Below are 21,402 nucleotides of genomic sequence, written 5' to 3' on the forward strand. Positions count from 1 at the left end.
AGGCCTGGAGGATCGGCGGGAGGCTCCTGTTGGCGGGGGGTGGGGGGGGGTTCTGTCTAGATCTCTTCTGGCAATCGCCTACATGGCTATGTTCCTCAGGAATTGTGCCTCAATCACCTCGTTTAGTTCCCAATCATTCCCAGGTTCCAATAACTACGAACACCTGCTTTCCATCAGCAAATGCAGTGTAAAAATCCTGTGACCACAACAAGGAGCTGCCAGATCGTTGGTTGACTCGTGTTTGAGTAACCTCACCCCATGGTTCTTAGGACCATCAGTTCTAAGTCGAGCATCGTTTCTGAATTCTGTACTGAAACCAAGACCCCGGGTAAACACTGCCTTGTCACCCATTCCTCGCCCGTGTTCAGCACTTAGGTTTGTTCCACAGCCACGTCTTTGTAACACTCTACCTATACCCATATTCTAGGGAATAAAGTCCTAAACTATTTAATACGTGTTACTGAAAACGGAAAGTAACAGTGGGCAATGTTTTGTTCTTATTGCTGTACTTCAGAGCAGGGCGGGGAGGGGGAGCCTCGGGTCATTGCTCAAGAGCGCAAAGCACTGAGCGCTTTGCACGGTTTCTGTGGTGTAGTGGTTATCACATTCGCTTCACACGCGAAAGGTCCCCAGTTCAATCCTGGGCAGAAACATTGTTTGGGTTTCATTGCTTCAAATGAACTTGAGATACAACTTTTCAGTTTGTGTTCAAGTTTACTGTCATGGGCATCCAGGTGTAAATATAATGAACATTTGCTTTTCTAGCAGTAGCGCATTGTATTTCAAACCTGGCAAAGGTAACTTAAAGAAAGAAGAATTAGTAGAAATTATATATAATTTCCAGTCGAATATAAACGGATTTAAACCTAAGGAGGTTCGTGGATAACGTACACTGCGTAACGGGAGAATTAGCCTTCAAACCTATTGTCATGTATTGTCGCATGAGGATGCACTGTGGTTTCAACGGAGCTCACATCTCAAATGTTGTCATTGAGACTAACATCAGGAAGAATAACCGAGTGCTGCAAAATTTTAAACCTACTTTAACATGTTAAATTGCTTTCTTTTTCCAACCCCCTGTATTCCACCCCTTCCTAGTCCCACCATACAGACTCTGTTCAAATTCTCCGCCACGGTCTTCTAGGTTCCACCTTTTCCGTCTGCCTCTCCTCTCTCTCTATCTCTCACTCACCCCCCCCCCCCCCGACACACACACGCATTCAATCTCTCTGTTTTTCTTTGTTTTCTCTGTCGCGAGCAGCACCACAACCACCCCACGTCAGCCGCGCAAATATTTGTGCTTCTTACAGTTTAAGCCGCGGTGAAAACAGTTGGTAACATCAACACCCAAATTATTCAGGACTCGAATCTGCCAGCGCCCGGTATTTACGGCATTATATTAATCTTCGGTTACCTTCTCGCCTTTATCAATACCGCAGAGATTTGGATTCTAATATAAACTTCGCGATGATTTTCCTGTTACTCCTCTAATTTTACCCCACTTTCTTGTGCCGATAACATCAGTCATGGAGAAGTAACAATGTAAAAACAAGGCCGTGCCGGAAGTATTCAGACTGCCTACTCTGATTAACATGCACCGGGAACATCTCTACAATCCATGTACCTATCCGAAATTTTCAAACGTTGAGATCGAGCACGTATACACCACTTGTGCCGACAGCTCATTCCACACCCTCGCGATCCTCTGAGTGAAGAACATCCCCCACTTCTTCCCACTTGAACTTCTTATCTTTCAAATTTACCCCATCACATCTGTTTGTAGTTCCCACGAACCACAGTGGAGAAAACTTTTTTTTTTGTATTTGCCTCATCTGTGCCCTCATGATTTTCAATACCTCTGCCAAATCTCCGCTCTAACTTCTACTTTGCAAAGAATGCAGTCCTAACCGATTGAAACTTTCCCTATAATCAATAATTCCATGCGAGTCAATATCTTTGTGAAATGTTGTTGTACTCATTGAACCTTTTGTATACCTTTCCTGTAGAAAAATAACCGAATCTGCGCACGATACTCAAATTAGGCCTCACCAAATCTTATATAACGTCACCCCTGAGACCGTTTTGCCCAGCAACCAACCTATTAACCCTGGCCAACCTATTAACCAACCTATTAACCCTGGCCAACCTATTAACCCTGGCCTAACCACTGGGACATTTAGAATTATCAATGAACCTAATAAGAGGAAAGTCTTTTTATTGTGAGAGGAAATCAGAGACTCCCGAGGATCCCGTGCCGAATAGGAAGGAACATATAATTTTCCTCACGGAGGAAGCCGGAATTAAACTCCGACGTCCCGAATTTTACTATCGTTATGCGAAGCGAACTGCCTCTGTACCCTTGCCTCGATATATCATGAGTCCACGTCGCCCATCTCTAATCACTAGTCATAAGATTGTCTCTCATTCGCCGGTTTGGTCTCTTTTTTCCGATTAGGACTGTACCAGCCCTGATGAATCACACTGTTCTCCAGCCTTGTTTTGCATTGGCTTCCCTTTTCCATTCCCTTCAGCATGTCTGGTGCGGTGTTTTGTATCAATAGTTTCATGAGCGCTGATCTCGGAACTGGGTCAAGGGAAACGAGAATCCCAAACGGGGAAGGATAAATAAGTAAATGCAGAACACATTCCAGAATACTTAACAAAATGGTTCAAGGGGTTCCGGTTAAATATCAGAGAATGTCTGCAGTATACAATCGGAAAATCTTACTGTCCGTTGAAATCCACGAAAAACAGACGAGGGCACCGAGGAATGAGAGACATAAATTACCTGTGAAATTTCCTCCTACAAACCTCAATGCATGCACACTGGTGATAGTCATTTCAAACCTGTCGGACTGATACTGACTCTCTTGTCTAACCTTGACTCTGAATCTCATAAATCTATAAATCCACTCGGTTATACAAAAAAACGAAACCTAATTTTGTCCAAAATCGCCGAAAGCGCATGTTTTTTAATGCAGGCATCATCTGGAAAACATCACCGGCGCCGTTATCAGACTCCCCATATCCTGACTGAAATACAGAGGCCAGACCTCAATGCAATATTTCACATGTAGCCGAATGATAATTTTATAATGAATCGTCAGAAATTTGTCGATTCCCTAATAGTCAATTCATCGACTGATAAATGCAATCATCCCACAGCGCCTTCTCTACCACCCTACCAACATGTGTAGCCGTTTTCAATGAGGTGTGAACTTGGATCCCGAGAACCGTCTCCTCATGAATATTGTTGTAAATCTCAATACTACGAGCAAACTGTTTATTTAGATGTAATGGCCTAAGATACAAAAAAACACAACAGGACGCCCAATCATTAGCAGGATGTAGAGATAGATGTATATATGGAGGTAAGGGGAGGATACATTAAAAATAATAGGGTGTAATACTTGATGAATTTAATCTCCGAAATACTGCGCGGGACTGCCCAAGCGTCAACAACTTCGATTGGCTGAAGTGCGTTCATTGCTCCCAGGAATGCTTTGTGAGTTTAAATAAAAATGATACTAAAAGTCAAATGGATGAATTCGATCACCGTTGAAGGAATGAGTTTGTTCGATTGGCTGATGTGTTAGCGTGGAAGTTGCTTGGGACCGATGGCCATCACTCTGCTGGTTTACAGTTGTTTAGACAGAACAGATAGAACTGACTGCAGACATTGAAGTCTAAGACCTTAAATGCGCGGACCATAGTTTAGGTGGCATGGGGTAGGAAATCGCAAATGACGCCGGAAAAGTGTGCAGCCTTTAGGAAAACAGTGGAAGTATGTTCGCGTTCGAGTCAAGGGCAGTGACGACAAAATTAGGGCAGTTCATTTGGCAATGGTCATGGAAGAAATAAAGATATGTCCAGAAGTCCAGATGGATCAAAATAGGTCCTTGTGACGTAAAAGGGTCATGGCAGCACTTTAGCAGATCCATGAATATTCCTTTTTTTAAAATTATAAAAGAGAACCGTGAAATACTGCCTTTAAAATACTGTACAAAATTCTTGAGCATATGCACATAGGGTGCCACCGACTTTTGCACCGTACTGTAGTAATTTTATATTCGCACTGTACTGCTGCCGAAAATAAATCATGGCATAAGTGTGTGATGATAAACCTGTTTCATACGTTGATTTCAATTGTAGTCTGAGAGTGGGGAGGGGGGCAGGGTGAGAGGGGATTCCAGGGAAAAGCGGATGGGCGTGGGGAAGGAGCGGAAGCACCGGACTGATATTCTGTAATAAACAATAAAGAAATTGTTTGGAATCAATTCTCCTTGCCGGGTATTTCAGGGATTTGTGTGCCCTGGTATAACATTCCTGCCATCTATCCCACAAACCTCCCGTGGAGGTCCATCCTTGTCCAATCCTTATCAGAACCTAATGTATTGAAAGTGCGGGAGACAGCTAATGTTGTGTCCTTATATAAGGGAAGCAAGATACAAGCCAGGGAACGACTGGTTGGACAGCTTTACAGCAGTAGAGAGTCGGCGAATGGATGGGGTTCGGACTGGCAGGATTTACCTGCAGAGAGAAGTAGTATCGCTGACATGCAGTGAGCTTGACAGAGTGAGCAAAGTGCAGGTGGAATTCAGTGTATGGAGGTGTGAGGGATACACTTCGGAACGAAAGGTTAATGTGTCGAAACGTTTCTAACTGAAGAAAATTCAGAAGTGATAAATACATAAGGAATTTTGGATCTTTGTTCTAGATTCGCTGAAGGCTAATTTACAGGGCATTTCGGAGTTATGAAGGCAAATGCAATGCGGGAACTCATTTCCAGAGGACTCGAATTTGCTGCCTCGGAAGGTGTGGAGAACAGGTCACTGAGTCTAGTGAAGAAAAGGGTTTAAATATTTTGATTGGAGAGGGTGCTAATGGCTTATGGGCGGAAGGAGATCGAGGTTGAGGAACAGATCACCCACTAAAGGATAGGTGAAATAATTCGATGGAACGAATGGCCTACTTCTATTCCGATATCCTGTGGATTAATTGTTTTATCCCATGTCAATAGATTGTCTGAATCAACCATCGGGCCTTCACACACAGCCTTACCAAATTGCCTATCGGTGGCTTCTGCTACATTGCGGTCATTACACCTCTTTGTTATTGATTAAAATACACCCAGGGAAACAAAGAAGACAGTTTCCTTCCTCATAAATTCAGGCAATAACCTTTAGAAATTGACTCGCTTCAGATGATAATTCGACTTTGAGCAGAATATTGTCTGTAGAACACATCTAAAATTTCATACCATCGCACTGAACACAGGTAAACTCGACAGTTGAAGTTAGGATATCGGTAGACGTGGATATTGCCAGCGGACTGAGAACTGAGAGACGTGCGGATGTTGGATACCATCAGCTAACTCTCTCTGCGGTGCTGCCTGCTCAATCTGAGCAATCCGAGCCGGTCCCGATCTGATCTCCGGTCGCTCAGTGAATCCCGCCCTATCTCCGGATGACGGCAGTATTTCCGCTCGGAGACTCGTTTCCTTTCCGTCGCCGAGATGCAACGGTTTTGTAGGTCAGTTGAGTGTTGCGTATTTACGCTGTGATGAGGGATACATTATTAAAAGAAGGATGGCGGTAAGGAAAACGGGAACATGGGGAAAAATGAGGAAAATAAATTTAATGAGTTTAATAACTGGTAGGGGGTTGGCGTCGCGGGCTGTGGGTCTTTTCCCGTGCTGTGTCTCTCGGGCACGAAACCGGTTTTATGCTCGCTGCAACCCCACTCTCCTGTGACGGCCCGTTCTACAGTGTGCAGATGGAAAACACTGTGATTGCCTCTGAGAGGAACTTAAATAGCTTGTTTATTAATTAGTTGAATAATTGACATGAGCGGCTGTTTTGCAGCATTGATGAACTGCTCTCTAAACTTGCTCTGAGTTATTCCATAAATAAAAGTGTTTGTGCAGCAACTGAACACCAACAGTATGTCTCCAGTATGTTCAAATATGTATTCCGAATCGTTGTAATTATTCTGATCCAATCCGGCAATGGTGTAATAAAGGAATTCGGCAACATTCACCGACCACAGGATGATGAAGCTTCCGGAGACGGAGAGAAGTAAGATCACAGACCTCCTCCTGCTCTCCATCTCCGGGTCACTGCGGTTCTCCGCTTTGCTCTGACCCCTCAGCCCCTTACGGACGCGACTTGTCACTAAAATGTGTCTGACTGTCAGAGCGTTGAACAGCAGTATTAATACGAACGGGAGTAATGGCGTTAGAACTGTGGTAAACCAGTCATATCCCACCCACCCGGGATCCGTATAGTAGCCCGGCTTTGTAATACAGTCCCTGGGTATATTGTCGATCACGTTCAAAGGACGATATCGAAAGAAGTAGGGGACATCCTTAAAAAAGAGCAGGACGCCGGTTGTTGTCAGAACCACAGCGGCAGTTTTCCCGGTGCAATATTTTGCTTTCTGATTCTGACAACAGATGGCGACAAACCGATCAAACGTAAAGCTGACGGTGAACCAGACAGAACAGTCGGTGGCTGCCTTTCCCAAGGCGGAGATCACACTGCATACGGGGGTGATGTCCAGGAAAGTCCCGGGGAAGTAATAATAACTGACTCGCCAAAATATGACCGCAAAGATGATGGTTAGTAGATCCGCCGTCGCCATGGCTACCAGGTACCGCGTGGTGCAGGTAGAGATGCCGCACTTTCCCCGGGACAGGATCGCAATCGCCACTAAATTCACTGAGGGAACAGCAAAAAGAAAGAGTGAAATACTGTCTCTCCGTTCCGTGAGTCTCAGGGCAGAGACAAGCTGGAACTTTGGACTCTATTCATTTCTGGAGGTTTAAAGGCTGCAAAGCGGGAGACGCAGATGCCTCACACACGTGCCTGCTGGGTGAAAGGTAACAGTTTTCTGTACTGGATAAAGAGCTGCGTTTGGGAAGGATGCATTGTCAACCGATCACTGAGTGTGCGTTGGAGAAATAAATATAAATCTCCTGCCATCAGTTTTTCGACTGATGTGTAAAGGTTGGATACCTCGGCAACTTTCTCAGGGGTTGTGTTCAGATCCCCCTTTCCTGACACATCCTCCATACGGCGAAGTCCCTCCCCCTCCGCCTCGGTCGATTTACAAAATTCAAAGCGTTGATTTCACCTGTTCGCATGTCTTCGTCTCCTCCTCGACTCTCCTTTCTCCCCCACCCACAGGCTCGCTTCTTTTAAATTCTACAACTGCTCTTATCCGCGGTTCCTTCTCATTGTATCAGAAAATTCCTAGTTTCGTTTTTTAAATATTCTGGACTTTTTAGACATCTTTCATTTGGTGGTTAAAGCATCTAATTTCTGAAGCAACGCCAATGTAGATGCTTCTCCTTTGGAGTTTGCCTCAAAACACTGCAGATTATTCTGAATTATTTTATTTTCTGAGCCGAGTAGCACATGTAACACAGGCCGTCTGACCTTTAACAAACACCGCTGGTTTGGCTCTTAACTCCCACCCCACTACACGAAAAATAGAATATGCAAACTAACCCTGTTACAGTAAAACACCCACAGACCCTGATTTGAATTTTCTATGCTCCCGATGGTTCAGGGTTTGAATCACAAACGATGTTTACCGGTCTCCCATGAATCCCGCCGGTGATTTGCTTTACCCGTTCCATTCAAACTTGCAGCAATTCCTTAAAACAGCGCAATACATTTAAAATTGAATTTGAAGCACATTGCTTGATCAATACGAAATAACACCAAGGAGGCCGAAAAGGTACCGGTCACGATGGACTATTGGAGTTTACTTTGCCAGCAAATTTCCATTGATAAATCAAAACTGTCTTGCATGAATCCACTTCCCAAATCTTCCGCTCTACATCTCTTTAAGCTACCGGTTTATTTTCAGCCGAGAGCACTGCAAGGGGACTGCTTAACGAACATGCAGTTTGGCCGCAGTGTCTGCACCGCACTCACTGATACACCGGCATCACAACGCTGTCGGTAATTGACCGAGTCCAAGTACTGTTCCCACAAATCTGCAAATGTTAGTTCGCCTCTGTCCTTACCAGGAACACCGATAACGGAAACGATCAAGTAATATATCTTTCTCACACGGTAAAATGATTCAATCATGCCGTGTGAGATTCAGCCTGTATTCCAGCCGTCCGCGATCTCGCTGAAGAAACTCTGAGCTGATGAATCTCCACGGTCATTCATTTATACTCGATCCAGCACACTGAATATTCAATACTGCACAAGGCTGACGTTTTATTGCCCAACAGATAGGGTAAAAATAAACATGATTTCATTCAAGTGAAATCCCAATTGTGATGAGGTGTGGGTAGCTTGACACAAAATTGCAAAATCTCATAAGACGATTCGAGAAGTCAGTGAACATTGTTGGGAAACGCTCTCCGGCTCATCCCTCGGTTTCATGATTGTTGCTCATCTGGTCCATTCCAAGGCTTTGCCGTCCATCGATTTCGTCATCAAAGGTGTAACATCATGGTTTGCTCTGTTTCACTCCAGACATTGCTTCGGTTACAGGCGACAACAATAGAAATATGGCGTTTGTATGTTGCTGTTAATGCAATAACCAACATAACCTCTCGTTCCTCTGAATGAGGAAACAAAGAAATAGCGGACGAATTCAATAACTCCTGTCTTTTCCCACCGTGAGAGACGCCAGCAGTATGCCAGTCGAACGAGACTATCAAGCCATAGAAGTTGCTATTGCTGAAGAGAAGGTGCCTGGGAGGCTGACAGATGTGGAGTTAAATTTGTCATCTGGACCAGACGGAAGAGACATTAGTATTCCGAAACAGGGATCTGCCAGACTGTGGAAGCATTAGCGGCGAACTTTCAATACCAATTGGATTTTGGAATAGTCCACATCACTGGAATATAGGAAATGTCATTCCACATAACTTGTTACGAAGAGAGATAGTCAATAGACAGAACATTATACGGCAGGTAGCCTGACCTCAGAAGTTGAAAAGACGAACCTTTATGAAGGATGAGGTCTCGGTGACATGGAGACACATAATAAAATCGGCCGAATTACGGAAAGTCCGGCCTGAAAGCTGTTGGAATTCTTTGTCAACAATAAAAGGCAGATGAGATAAACGGAGATCAATGGATGTTGTTTCATTGGATTTTCAGAAAGCCTTTTACAAGATGCCACACACGAGAGTGCTAAAGAAGGTAGAACGCCATAGGTATTACTGAAAGATGCTATGGTGCATAGAAGATTGGCTGAATGACAGGAAGCAAGGAGATGAAATAAACAGGACTAATTCCTGTCGGCGTCGTTTGAGAAACGGTCAGCCCTGAAACGCCGAGAACGGGTCCCATTCCTCGAAGAACCGAAGTCAGCGTGTAATTCCAGGACAGGGTCTTCAAAATATTCTGAAAGGAAAAGAATAAAGACATTAAAGGTGGAAATAGAACTGTTTCCGAAGATGCAAGCAAATGATTCGCCGTTTAGAGCCTCCTTAACTTCGCCACGTATTCTCGATTTACTCTAGAGCATGCGTCGCCGGCTCTCGTAACCTTCCATCATCGCAGTTGTACGTCAGTTCATCGATCTCTGCCTTCAGTGTGTCCAACCAGCGGCTCTGTTACCTCCTGCGGTGCCCAGCAGTACCTCGACGCTCAAACTCACTCATCGCCATGGATTTCATAATGGGATTAGCACCTTCTGATGGGGCCACGTGGTCATGAGAGTGGTAGATCAGTCGTTCAAACCGGCCATTTAACGGTCAGTCAGAATGAACAAATCAGCAATTGCATGCATTTCTCAATGATATACCGTCTCTGACCTTTCACATGGAAGAAGTATGTTCCCTTCACCGAGCAGTCCCACAGGCTATTCGCCTACTCTGAAACTTGTATATCACCCTTTGATGTCTTCCTGGCTACCAGCCTCCGCTGTTCCCTGCGGAGGAGCCCGCGTTGGAGGTTCCGTTAGCCAGAGTCCTGGTACGCTGCTGCTCAGTACTTCGATGAGGACATGGAGGGCCATTCCAGCTGCCATCTATGCCTACTGCCGCCATGACAATTGCTCTGCCGCCCATCTAGACCTAACAGGCTTGGGGAATTGTCTGGCTGTCCACTTGATATCCGCCCCTGCACAACTACTTTCTCTCTCCGGTTTGAAGATAATCCAACGCATCATCCCAGTCACTTACCATCTCCAGCCGGCACCGTCCCTCAAGATCACAGCTAACAACCTCAAGGTCTACCCCAAGCCAGCTGTCTACCCCAAGACGGCCCAACCTACCCGATTCTGCACCTCCGGAACCTCGGACGGTTAAATGTGCTCCAGTGTACACGACTCACAGGTTGTTGGATGATCGAATATAAGGGATGGTGTTTATTGGGTGCCGTTGTTGCATCTTGGATCCTTCGCTCAACGATGATTTCCATCGAATGGATCCGGTATATCCTGGAACGTTAAGGATCGGCCGTCGTTCGTTGCGGGGATCCTACCAATTCTGCTCCCAATGACATCTCCAAGCCTGCACATGCAGGTCTAAACGCAGCTCGTGGGATTACCCTGCCACCCAGTGAATACCCGTCATCCACAGCCTATTCAACCCCAGCTCTCAACCACCGTCATTGTGCTATCATAGAAACAGCCGTCCGCAACCGGTCATTCCTCGCTCTCACTCTGCCTACATGAAGTATACCTTGTTGACCGCTGTGTTTGGAATCTACTTGCATTGGGGTAGCGACTTAATTAGACATGGAATGGAAAGCCATGTAGGGGAAAGATTATGACCCTGCACTGGTGGTTGGCGGTGCAGCTGCAGAACGGGAACATCTGGTCTAACTCTTACTTGAGCTGTTATTTGCGCTATCGCTTGCGGCAGTAATGCCAATGCGAATGCCGAGAAGTAAAGCCATCGAAGACAACAACGAGAAACAGAAATGCCTAAAATACAGGTATGAACTTAGTTGATCTCTTTGATCTAGCTCATGGACGATCAGCTGACTGCAACGATCGTTCACGGATTTGTATAAATCACTAGCTGAATATTCTACAAAGAGGATAAATTTAAAATATGGTTTCTTAGGACTGCATTTCGGTGAATGACCAGCGTACGCTGTGACATCATCACTTTGGTCAGCGACTGTGCAGGAGAAAACATTATCATAATGGTCAACAATGGGCGTGGATTAGTAATGACGCCATCATCTTTGCCAGAAATGATATCATCATCTCAGCTCATCATCATCATCATCTTCAGCAGCAGCAGCAGTGATAACATCAGAGTGGCAAGTGACGTGTTAATCAAAGCGCGGTGCAGACCATTCAACTTATATAACGGAAGTATCTATATGAGCAATAAACCAGACACGTAATCATTCAAACAGTTCAATAGTACAGTCAGGGTGTCGGCTTTATGTCAGCTGTCGTGCTATCCCTGTCCAGGTAGTGATACTCCAGACAATCAGACAGATGTGGGTGAGTGCGCTTGCTGGACAGTTTAAGCACCTTCATCAAATTGTGTTTCACTTCAATCCCCATCTGCAGAGACCACTTTATTCTATTCATTTTCTCTAATTACAGCAATATTTACAAATTATTTCAAGATCTTTCACAAAATGCATGGAGGTCGGTGATCAGTGAGGTGCCTCAGGGATCTGTTCTGGGACTCTTACTCTTTGTGATTTTTATAAATGACCTGGATGATGAAGTGGAGGGATAGGTTAGTAAATTTGCTTATGACGCATAGGTTGGGGGTGTTGTGGATACTGTGGAGGCCTGTCAGAGGTTACAGCAGGACGTTGATAGGATGCAAAACTGGGCTGAGAAGTGGCAGATGGAGTCCAACCCAGATAAGTGTGAAGTGGTTTATTTTGGTAGGTCAAATATGTTGGCAGAATATAGTATTAATAGTAAGACTCTTTGTAGCATGAAGGATCAGAGGGATCTTGGGATCCGAGTCCAGCTGTGCAGGTAGACTCTCAGGCTAAGTATGCATACGGTGTATTGACCTTCATCAACCGTCGAACTGAATTTAGGACCCGAGAGGTAATGTTGAAGCTCAATTGGACACCGGTAAAAACCCACTTTGAGTTTTGTGCTCAGTTCTGGTCGCCTCACTACAGGAAAGATGTGGAAAGGCTGAAGAGGAAATTTGCAAGGATGTTGCCTGGATCGGGAGCATCCCTTATGAGAATAGGTTGAGCGAACTCAGCCTGTTTACCTTGAAACGACGGAGGATGAGAGGTGACCTGATAGAGGTGTGAACGATAATGAAATGCATTGATCGTGTGGATAGTCAGAGGCTTTTTTCCCGGGGCCGAAATGGCTGCACAAGAGGGCACAGTTTTAAGGCGCTGGGGTGTGGGTACAGAGGAGATGTCAGGGATAAGATTTGTTTCGCAGAGAGTGGTGAGTGCGTGGAATAGGCTGCCGGCAACGGTGGTGGAGATAGGGTCTTTGAAGAGACATTATTTGTTTGTAATATACATACATGATCTGGATGATGGGGTGGTAAATTGGATTAGTAAGTATGCCGATGATACTAAGGTAGGAGGTGTTGTGGATAATGAGGTGGGTTTTCAAAGCTTGCAGGGAGATTTATGCCGGTTAGAGGAATGGGCTGAACGTTGGCAGATTGAGTTTAATGCTGAGTAGTGTGAGGTTCTACATTTTGGCAGGAATAATCCAAATAGAACTTACAGGGTAAATGGTAGAGCATTGAGGAATGCAGAGGAACAGAGAGATCTAGGAATAACAGTGCATAGTTCCCTGAAGGTGGAGTCTCATGTAGATAGGGTGGTGAAGAAGGCTTTTGGAACGCTGGCCTTTATAAATCAAAGCATTGAGTACTGAAGTTGGGATGTAATGTTAAAATTGTACAAGGCATTGGTAAGGCCAAATTTAGAATATTGTGTGCAGTTCTGGTCACCGAATTATAGGAAAGATATCAATAAATTAGGGAGAGTGCAGAGACGATTTACTTGGATATTACCTGGGTTTCAGCACTTAAGTTACAGAGAAAGGTTGAACAAGTTAGGTCTCTATTCATTGGACGGTAGAAGGTTGAGGGGGGATTTGATCGAGGTATTTAAAATTTTGAGAGGGATAGATAGAGTTGACGTGAATAGGCTGTTTCCATTGAGAGTAGGGGAGATTCAAACGAGAGGACATGATTTGAGAGTTAGGGGGCAGAAGTTTAAGGGAAACACGAGGGGCTATTTCTTTACTCAGAGAGTAATAGCTGTGTGGAATGAGCTTCCTGTAGAAGTAGTAGAGGCCAGATCAGTTGTGTCATTTAAGGTAAAATTGGATAGGTCTATGGACAGGAAAGGAGTGGAGGGTTATGGGCTGAGTGCGGGTAGGTGGGACTAGGTGAGATTAAGAGTTCGGCACGGACTAGGAGGGCCGAGATGGCCTGTTTCCGTGCTGTGATTGTTATATGGTTATATGGTTATTTAGATAGGTACGTGGAGCTTAGAGAAACGGAGGGCTATGGGTAAGACTAGTAATTTCTAACGGGATATGTTCGGCACAACTTTGTGATGCTGTAGTTTTTTCGTTTCTATGTTCCTAAAATAAATCTGTTCGCTTGTTCTACGTATCCATACTATAAGGAATTAACTACGTCGCTTCTTGACTGTAATTAATCTGATTAGGATTGTGCAACAATTCTCCCTTGATGTTGTTGCTACACATCCTGTTTGGAATCACAAAAACTTGTATATTTATTCGCAGCATACAATATACATTTGTTCAAATGTTAAATGTATTAATCGTCTAGTAAACATGGGTGAAAGTTGTAAATGATGTCGTCTCGATATTCTAATGTTCTCCGATGGTTCCATTATCAGCAACAAGGCGCATCTATTTTCTTAAATTATGTTCTTTATCCACTGAATAATGCCGGGGTTTGCATCGAGCCCAGAGCCCGCAAATATTTGAGCGTAAGACGTCTTGAAAATAAATGAATAACACCGAATTTCATTTAGATATACAAAAATAAAAATATGCCGGAAAATCACTCTCTTTCTCTGGTGGCCTCGAAATGTAAGCACGGCCCAAAATGATGACACAAAGAAAAAGAGTATTTTCGCTAACCACCTGGTCATTCTTTAAAATAGTAACAAAATGCAAGTTCAACGTCTTTATTTTCTGCTGTCATTTTGGTCGATCGTTGGTACATTGTCCTCACACCTCTGCCTCTAAACTGTATTACCGGTAAACTCCAATCGAAATCGACACGTTCCACGGGATGGAAATTCTGCCTGTCATCTCCTTCTTTGCAGCCGATCACGAGTTCCATGTATGGCTGTAGTTTTGAAGTATTGATTCTGCAGTTTGTGAGTTTTGGCATTGCCAGCATTTTTATTCGCTGTCAACGGAGCGGGAATGACCAATAATTTCATGACCAACGTGTGCCAATATCGAGTGTCAGTGTGATCAGATGACTGGGCATCATCGCTGACAGTGTGATTGCGTTGAGGAACATGTTTATAAAGAGGGATATTTTCGCTATGTCCATCAACAGACTGGACGAGCTACGAAAGTACAAATTTTGCCGAGGGGATACTGAATATGCAGTGACATTCTCTCTGTGTCCAGCAGTGAGACCCAATAACATTGCGTTACAGAGGGAACCGGACAAGCAGGGACATTATCTGTGTGGTTGCTGACAGGTCCGAGTAAGCAGTGATGATACCAGTGTGGCCAGTGATGTACCACTGGAGCGGCAACAGTTCTGTTCATTCCCGTAATGGAGACACCTGAAGGAGGGAAATAACCAATCTGTCATCCTTTGCAATCGATGGTGAAATGCCATGATTTTTTTGGGGGAAAAAAATTCTCATTTGAGCGGTCTATCCATAAGTATTATTGTCATGTTAAACGAAGACTGGTGAATGACACCACAAGCCTCTGTAGCAGGTCAGGAACAATCACACTATTGGAAGTATTCCATGGATACCACACTCCTTCCCCGCCCTCCCACCCCGGAGTGACCATGTGGGGTTTGGTATCACACAATGAACCGGATCAGGGGAGAAGTCTCTCCGTAGCTGAGCATATCGGACACAGTAACCACAACTCCCTAACATTTCCCGTTTGGGGACACACTTTGGGGGTGATGAATAAAGCTCCACACTGTATCTGACCAGTGTCCCAGGGGTAGTCGCCCTCAACACCTTACAACATTCGGCGCAGGGGATTTCACCATTTAGGTGCTAATTTGTTTACCGACTGCCTCTCCTTTTGGAATAAGAATCCCAGGTTAGGTTTCCTGCGGCCGAAGATCTCCTCCAACGCTGCAAGCACAAAATGATTCGGGGAAGAGCGATTTTGCTGTCTGCCCGTGGAACGGAGACTAATGAAAACCGATTGAGAAGTCGGGGACTGATTTATAAGTCTGTTACTAGTAGCGGGCAGTAGGGATAGTTGTTGGGTCCTGAGGTTTGAGCGGTACAAATTGCTGATGAACCTGAGTATCATATACACTCCACCGCGTATCAAACATAATTTTGTTAGATGACGTGCCGAATCTTTGCAAACGTCTAATAAAACCGAAAGGCTGCACTGGCTTCTTTATAACTGACCAATAAGACCATAAGATGACGATGGCATTCGTCTGTATCGAAGGACAATTGCTACTTGTGCTGAACAAACCAAATGGAAATGTGGTCCAGAGCTGACCCGCCCCCCCCCCCCCCCCCGGGAACTATGCTGCTAATGAGAGAGAGAGAGATGAAGAACAGGGGTAGAGGCAACTGCTACAGATAAGAGAGAGACGAATGATTTAAGTATTATGGCTTCTTCACTGATGGAAAGGTAAACAATCATTTGCTACAAGGACACTTCTTTGCTCGTTAACATTCTTGCTGAGACAGCAGGGAGTGGCCGAGTTTGATGGACATGGTCATTTGAGTTGATGGACGGCTGATACACCATCAAGGGGAGTTAAACGACGGGTCTGCGGAGACACAGATAGACAGACCAGTGGACACTGAAAGAGTGTTGGGCACCCACAGGAAGGTGGGGGACTGAAGGATCGGTTCAGGAGAATCGGTCCGGAGCACGGTGGATGAAGGCAGACCGGTGGGGACTTGTGTGCGTCCGCCCTTGCCTGGGTGACGAATCCGTCACAGAAAAACGGTCTAGCCCGGAACGGAAGGGTCATAACCGATGACCCCCAACCGTACAACGGAACAAGAAGACTATGGAAGGTTTGCCTGCTGCAGCTGCTCAACTCTCGCTCTCTCTCTCCCTCTCTCTCTCTCTCTCTCTCTCTCTCTCCAACATTGCAACACAACAACAACTACCTCAGCACGAACTGAACTGAACTGAACTTTATATTCTTCTATGACAATTCACTTACCCCGAGACATTGATAGAGCTTGTTTCTTATTATTGATTATTATTCCTACACTTCTATGTTTATTATTGCCAACCTGTTTTATAAGTATATTTGCATTATTGACACTGTTTTGCTTATTTTACTAACAAACTCCTCTAGTGACGGTACCACCAGACTCCAACGTATCATTCCTTTCCTGCTGGTCTGTTAACCCAGTCACGGGGTACGTAACAAATTGGTGCATCGTCTCGGGATTTGAATTCGCAAATTGGGGTGCCGGTGAATCTGGATAGATTTCCCTTATCTGATCTGGTTGTGTGAAAAACCAGAAAGGCAGGCAACAGAAATGGATGTTGACGAGTGTCTGTCAAGTCCGAACCCTATGGGTTTAAAGACGGCTAAAAAGTCTGAGTTGTGGGGAATGCTGGAGTCCTTGGAACTCACGGAGGTGAAGAAAGGGATGACGAAGGCTGAGATACAACGTAAGATAGCTGAACATTATGTCACGATGCAGATATTCAAGGCGGAGGTGTTAGAACACTTTCCTGCAGGGAAAGGGGAGGTCTAGTTACGTCTAGAATAGATGCGACTGGAGAGAATTAAGTTGGAGGGGGACGAAGCAGAAAAACAGCGACAGTTCGAGAGGGAGAAATGGAAACGTGTGGATAGCGGGGCAGACCGTGGGGAAAGTTTAATTCAACATTTCCAAGACTGTTATTGACACAAAATGCACATTTTAATATTGATCATGACACAATGTATTTTATATATCGTTAATACCATAAAACATATTTACAGATTGTTACTGACAGAGAATCGTATAATTTGTGTTCCGCGTATTATCTGAAAGTACTTGCCTGTGATGCTGCAACAAGTCAGTGTTTCTCTGTCCCTGTACCTTCCCGTACTTGAGCACTTGGCAATAAATTCAACAGGACCTGAGAAATCTCAGTGAGATTTGATTAGTGATGATCATCTTGGCAGCTCGGTAGGTCGAATGTATGAGACAGTACACTGTTGAATGCAAAACCCTGAGCATTGTCGATGATCAGAGGGATCTTAGACTCCAAGTTCATCGCTCCCTGAGAGTGACTGCACAGATTGATCGGGTGGTTAAGAGGGCAAATGACATGGTTGTCTTTATTAGTTGAAGCAGTGAGTTCAAAAGTCGGGAAGTTGTGTTGCAGCTGTTTCGAGCCTGCGGTCGTACTGTGACTGTTTCTTTAAGAGCGCCGGCGTGAGGAGGCGGGACTATGACGTCAGTCACAGGCTGACAGCGCTGACTGTGGACTGAACCATCAGAGAGAGAGAGAGAGAGAGAGAGAGAGAGAGCGATCTGCAGACAGGCAGTCGGCCAGGAGAGAGGGAGAGAGGGGGAGAGGGGGGAGAGGGGGAGAGGGGGAGAGAGAGAGAGAAAGACTGGAAAAGCTGATCGCTTCAGTTAGTCGCAGCTGAGGATTGGAACTCTCCTATGCCCGCAAGAGTGGGTTGATCATCGGTACAGAGAACCGCAACGAACGTGTGTGGCTGTCACTTCGTATAATCCATAGGAGTGGGTTTTGGAATATCTTGTGTTAACCCTTGCCTGGGCATGTTCTTCTAACCCCTGGAAGACGGCATTCCTGTGATAGGTCACTTTCGCTGATGACTCGTATCTGGACAGATTCAGCGGATAAGAACTTCGACGGCGGTTGGTTGAAGTAACGGCCGTTTCTCTACGTTTCACCCTGGATTACAAATATCTCTCTCCCATCATTTATTCCGTGGATTACACTGAACTTTCCTACTTTACCATCTCAAGACTCTAAGCTTTGTTCCCTCAGTCTCGATAGTCTGGGAGATATATTTACACACATATACACATAACACTGTTAACTTCCCTTCATTTCGTTAAGTTACTATATTATAAGTCGATACTACTAAAGATAATGGTTTTAACATCAAAACCAGACTCCAGTGTGAACTCCAGTGCTGCTGGTTCGTTTCTAAAACGCCACAGTTTGGAACACATTTTTATAAAACTAGTTAGACCACATCTGGAGTGTTTCATACAGTTGTGGTCGCCCACATTCTCGGAAGGATGTCGGGGCTTTGGAGAGGGCGCAGAAGAGGTTTACCAGGACACTGCCTGGATTAGAGGGCATGAGCTATAACGAGAGGCTGGACAAACTTGTGTTGTTTTCTCCAGAGCGGCGCAGGCTGGGGTGAGACTGGATGGATGTTAATAAGATTACGAGAGGAATAGATAGAGTGGACAGTCGATATATTTTCCCTGGGGGTTGAAATGTCTAATACATTTAAGGTGAGAGGAGATGTGAGCGGCGTTTGCGTCTTTCCACAGAGTAGTGGGTAAACGGACATCTGTCTGGGGGTGAGAGACCAAAGCGGCCACGTGATCCCGTTTCCTGTTCACGTTTTCTGCAGATCTGCAGCATCTGCGGGTCACTGCTCCACCTATACGTGTAGCTTCATCTTTCCCCGTTCAGACAAGGCGGTGAGATCCGGATCTGTCACGTCCTCTCGTTGTGGTGGACAATATGGTTTTTTTTCGGCAATATTTTCACCATGTTTCATTCCACTGTTTTTACCTGCTGAAGTGCTGCCGATGTTTCTGGGTGTCTGACCCACTTATGTGAGAATTTAGCTTTTTATAATTATCTGAGCTTCTCATAAATGTGTGCAGTTCAGTTAAGCTTCACTCCACTACTTCCAAAGCAACAACCCAGTCAGTCAAACAGTCGGCACAGTTAAAATAGTTTATTACATCTTTTTTTTCATTTTGTACTATTTATATAATTTAACAATGTGATATTTATATTCTTATATTAAATCACAATTGTTAAAAACTATGGTTAAAAATTAGGTTCTACTTCTGAACGTATTTCATGACATATGCCGGTGCTATTAAACCTGATTCTGATATTAATATGGGAGACCCACCACCAGTCACCTGATCTCACTTACAGCAGATCGTAATGAGAGATTAAAGCCTTTTCTATTTACTTGCGTTCCTCAGAAAGAGAACTGTTCAGTTTCCTTCTGTGGTTCCAGAGCAGAAGCTCAGTCTGTCTAATATTTGCACACAATTAAAATGGGGAATTTGTTTATTATCATCATGTACTGAACGACAGTTCAAATCTTCCCTGACGTACCATCCACACAGATCGATACATTACAACGGTACATCGAGCTGATATACGATAAAACAATAACTGTAACAAAGCATTATTGCTGCAGAGAAAGTGCAGTGCAGATAGACATATGGTGCAGGGTCACGTCGAGTTACATTGTGAGGTCGAGTCCATTTTATCATTCATTTGGCTTATAACTGCAGACAGGAAGCCATCCTTCAGCTTGGTGTTACACAATTTAAGGCTTTTGTATCTCTTCCCCGATGGGGGAGCGGGTTTGCAGCGAGAATGTCCAGGTTATGAGGTTCTTTGAGTGCATGGCCTGCTTTTCCAAGGGAGGGGAAGTGTAGGGAGAGTCCAGACGAAGGCGTGAAGTATCGACATGGAGCTCAGAGACCTCGGCCTTCACCCTGCCTTGTGTAGCTGGATCCTGGACTTCCTGTCAGATCGCCGGCAGGTGGTAAGAGTGGGCTCCATCTCCTCTGTCTCTCTGACCCTCAGCACACATAACCCACAGGGTTGTCTCTTTGGCCCTCTCCTTTACTCTCTGTGCACCCATGACTTGTGTTGCCACCCACAGCTCCAACCTGCTAATGAAATTGGCTGACAGCACTACATTGATTGGCCTAACCTCAAATAATAACTTTCAATCGATCAAATGCCTCCCGACAAGGTTCAGTCCAAACATACTTTTCACGCTTCTTCAGGAGATTGGTCAGAGGAAGAGCAATAGCAGCAAAGTTCTTACAGAACTTACGATAATATCCATCCATTCCCAGAAACCTTCTAAGAGCCTTCTTAGCAGTCAGAATAGGAACTTGAGAAATTGTCTGGACTTTTGCCCGAACAGGAGCCAACTTGCTTTGACCAACAACATAGCCAAGACAGGTCACAGTGGCATGGCCAAATTCACTCTTAGCTAACTGTAAGGTTGTCCTGGGAAAGCCTGTCAAACGGCTTCTCGACTGCAGTGATATGCTTTTCCCAAGTGCCACTCCCTGTGGCTAAGTCATCAATATAGGCATCTGTATGTTCTAACCCTCGAATTAGAGAATCAATCATTCTCTGGAATGATCCTGGACCATTTTTCCTTCCAAAAGAGAAAACATTGTATTCACACAACCCAGAAGGTGTCACAAATGCAGAAATTTCTCTACCTCTGTCCGTCAATGAAACACACCAATACTCTTTCAACAGATCAATCTTTGTAAGAAATTTAGCTTTTCCAACCTTAATGATGCAATCATCCTCCCTAGGGATAGGAGAGGAATCTGTTTGTTACTGAATTTACCTTCCCATAATCAGTGCAATATCTAACACCACCATCAGGATAAGGCACAATAACGCAGGGTGAGCTCCAATCTGATGCTGAAGGACTCATAATACCATTTTCAGCATATATTCAATTCCTTGCTCAGCCAATTTAACATTTTTCAACGTTCATACAATATGGGTGTTGTTTAATCGGTTTGGCTTGACCAATATCTACATCATGTACTGCGACCGTGGTTTGCTTGGGAACATCGGGAAATAAATCTTTAAACATCAGGCTTACTTCCTTCAGCTGTTGTTGTTGCCTTGGCTGCAGATGAGCCGACTTGTTAACAATGTTTTCTGGAACAACTGAGTTCATTAGCCTATCTGGGACCATGTTTGGCTTGTGAAAAGTCTCAGACAAGTCAATTGTTTCATTCTCAGGGTTGCCAGATTCATATGATTTGACAACAACACTCACAGATGGAGCCTGCTTGTCAAAATAAGCCTTTATCATATTTATGTGCACCACCTGTGTTAGTTTACGTTGGTCAGGTGTTTTAATAGCATTATTCAGATCATTAATTTGAGAGACTATTTCATGCGGTCTATTGAACTTAGCCTGAAGTGGATTCATCAATATTGGAGATAAAGCAAGCACTTTATCCCCAACCTGGTATTTTCTTTCCAAAGCCAACTTATCAAACC

At 44.6% G+C, this 21,402-nt stretch overlaps 1 non-coding gene across 1 annotated transcript; it reads left to right on the top strand.

Moving 5' to 3' along the window:
• Window positions 1-580: 580 nt before the first annotated feature.
• Window positions 581-653, top strand: trnav-cac (transfer RNA valine (anticodon CAC)). Its single transcript has one exon. It is a non-coding gene; the product is annotated as a tRNA-Val (tRNA).
• Window positions 654-21,402: the final 20,749 nt, after the last annotated feature.

This window comes from Hypanus sabinus, unplaced genomic scaffold (assembly GCF_030144855.1).
Source record: "Hypanus sabinus isolate sHypSab1 unplaced genomic scaffold, sHypSab1.hap1 scaffold_353, whole genome shotgun sequence".
NCBI classification, from domain to species: Eukaryota; Metazoa; Chordata; class Chondrichthyes; order Myliobatiformes; family Dasyatidae; genus Hypanus; species Hypanus sabinus.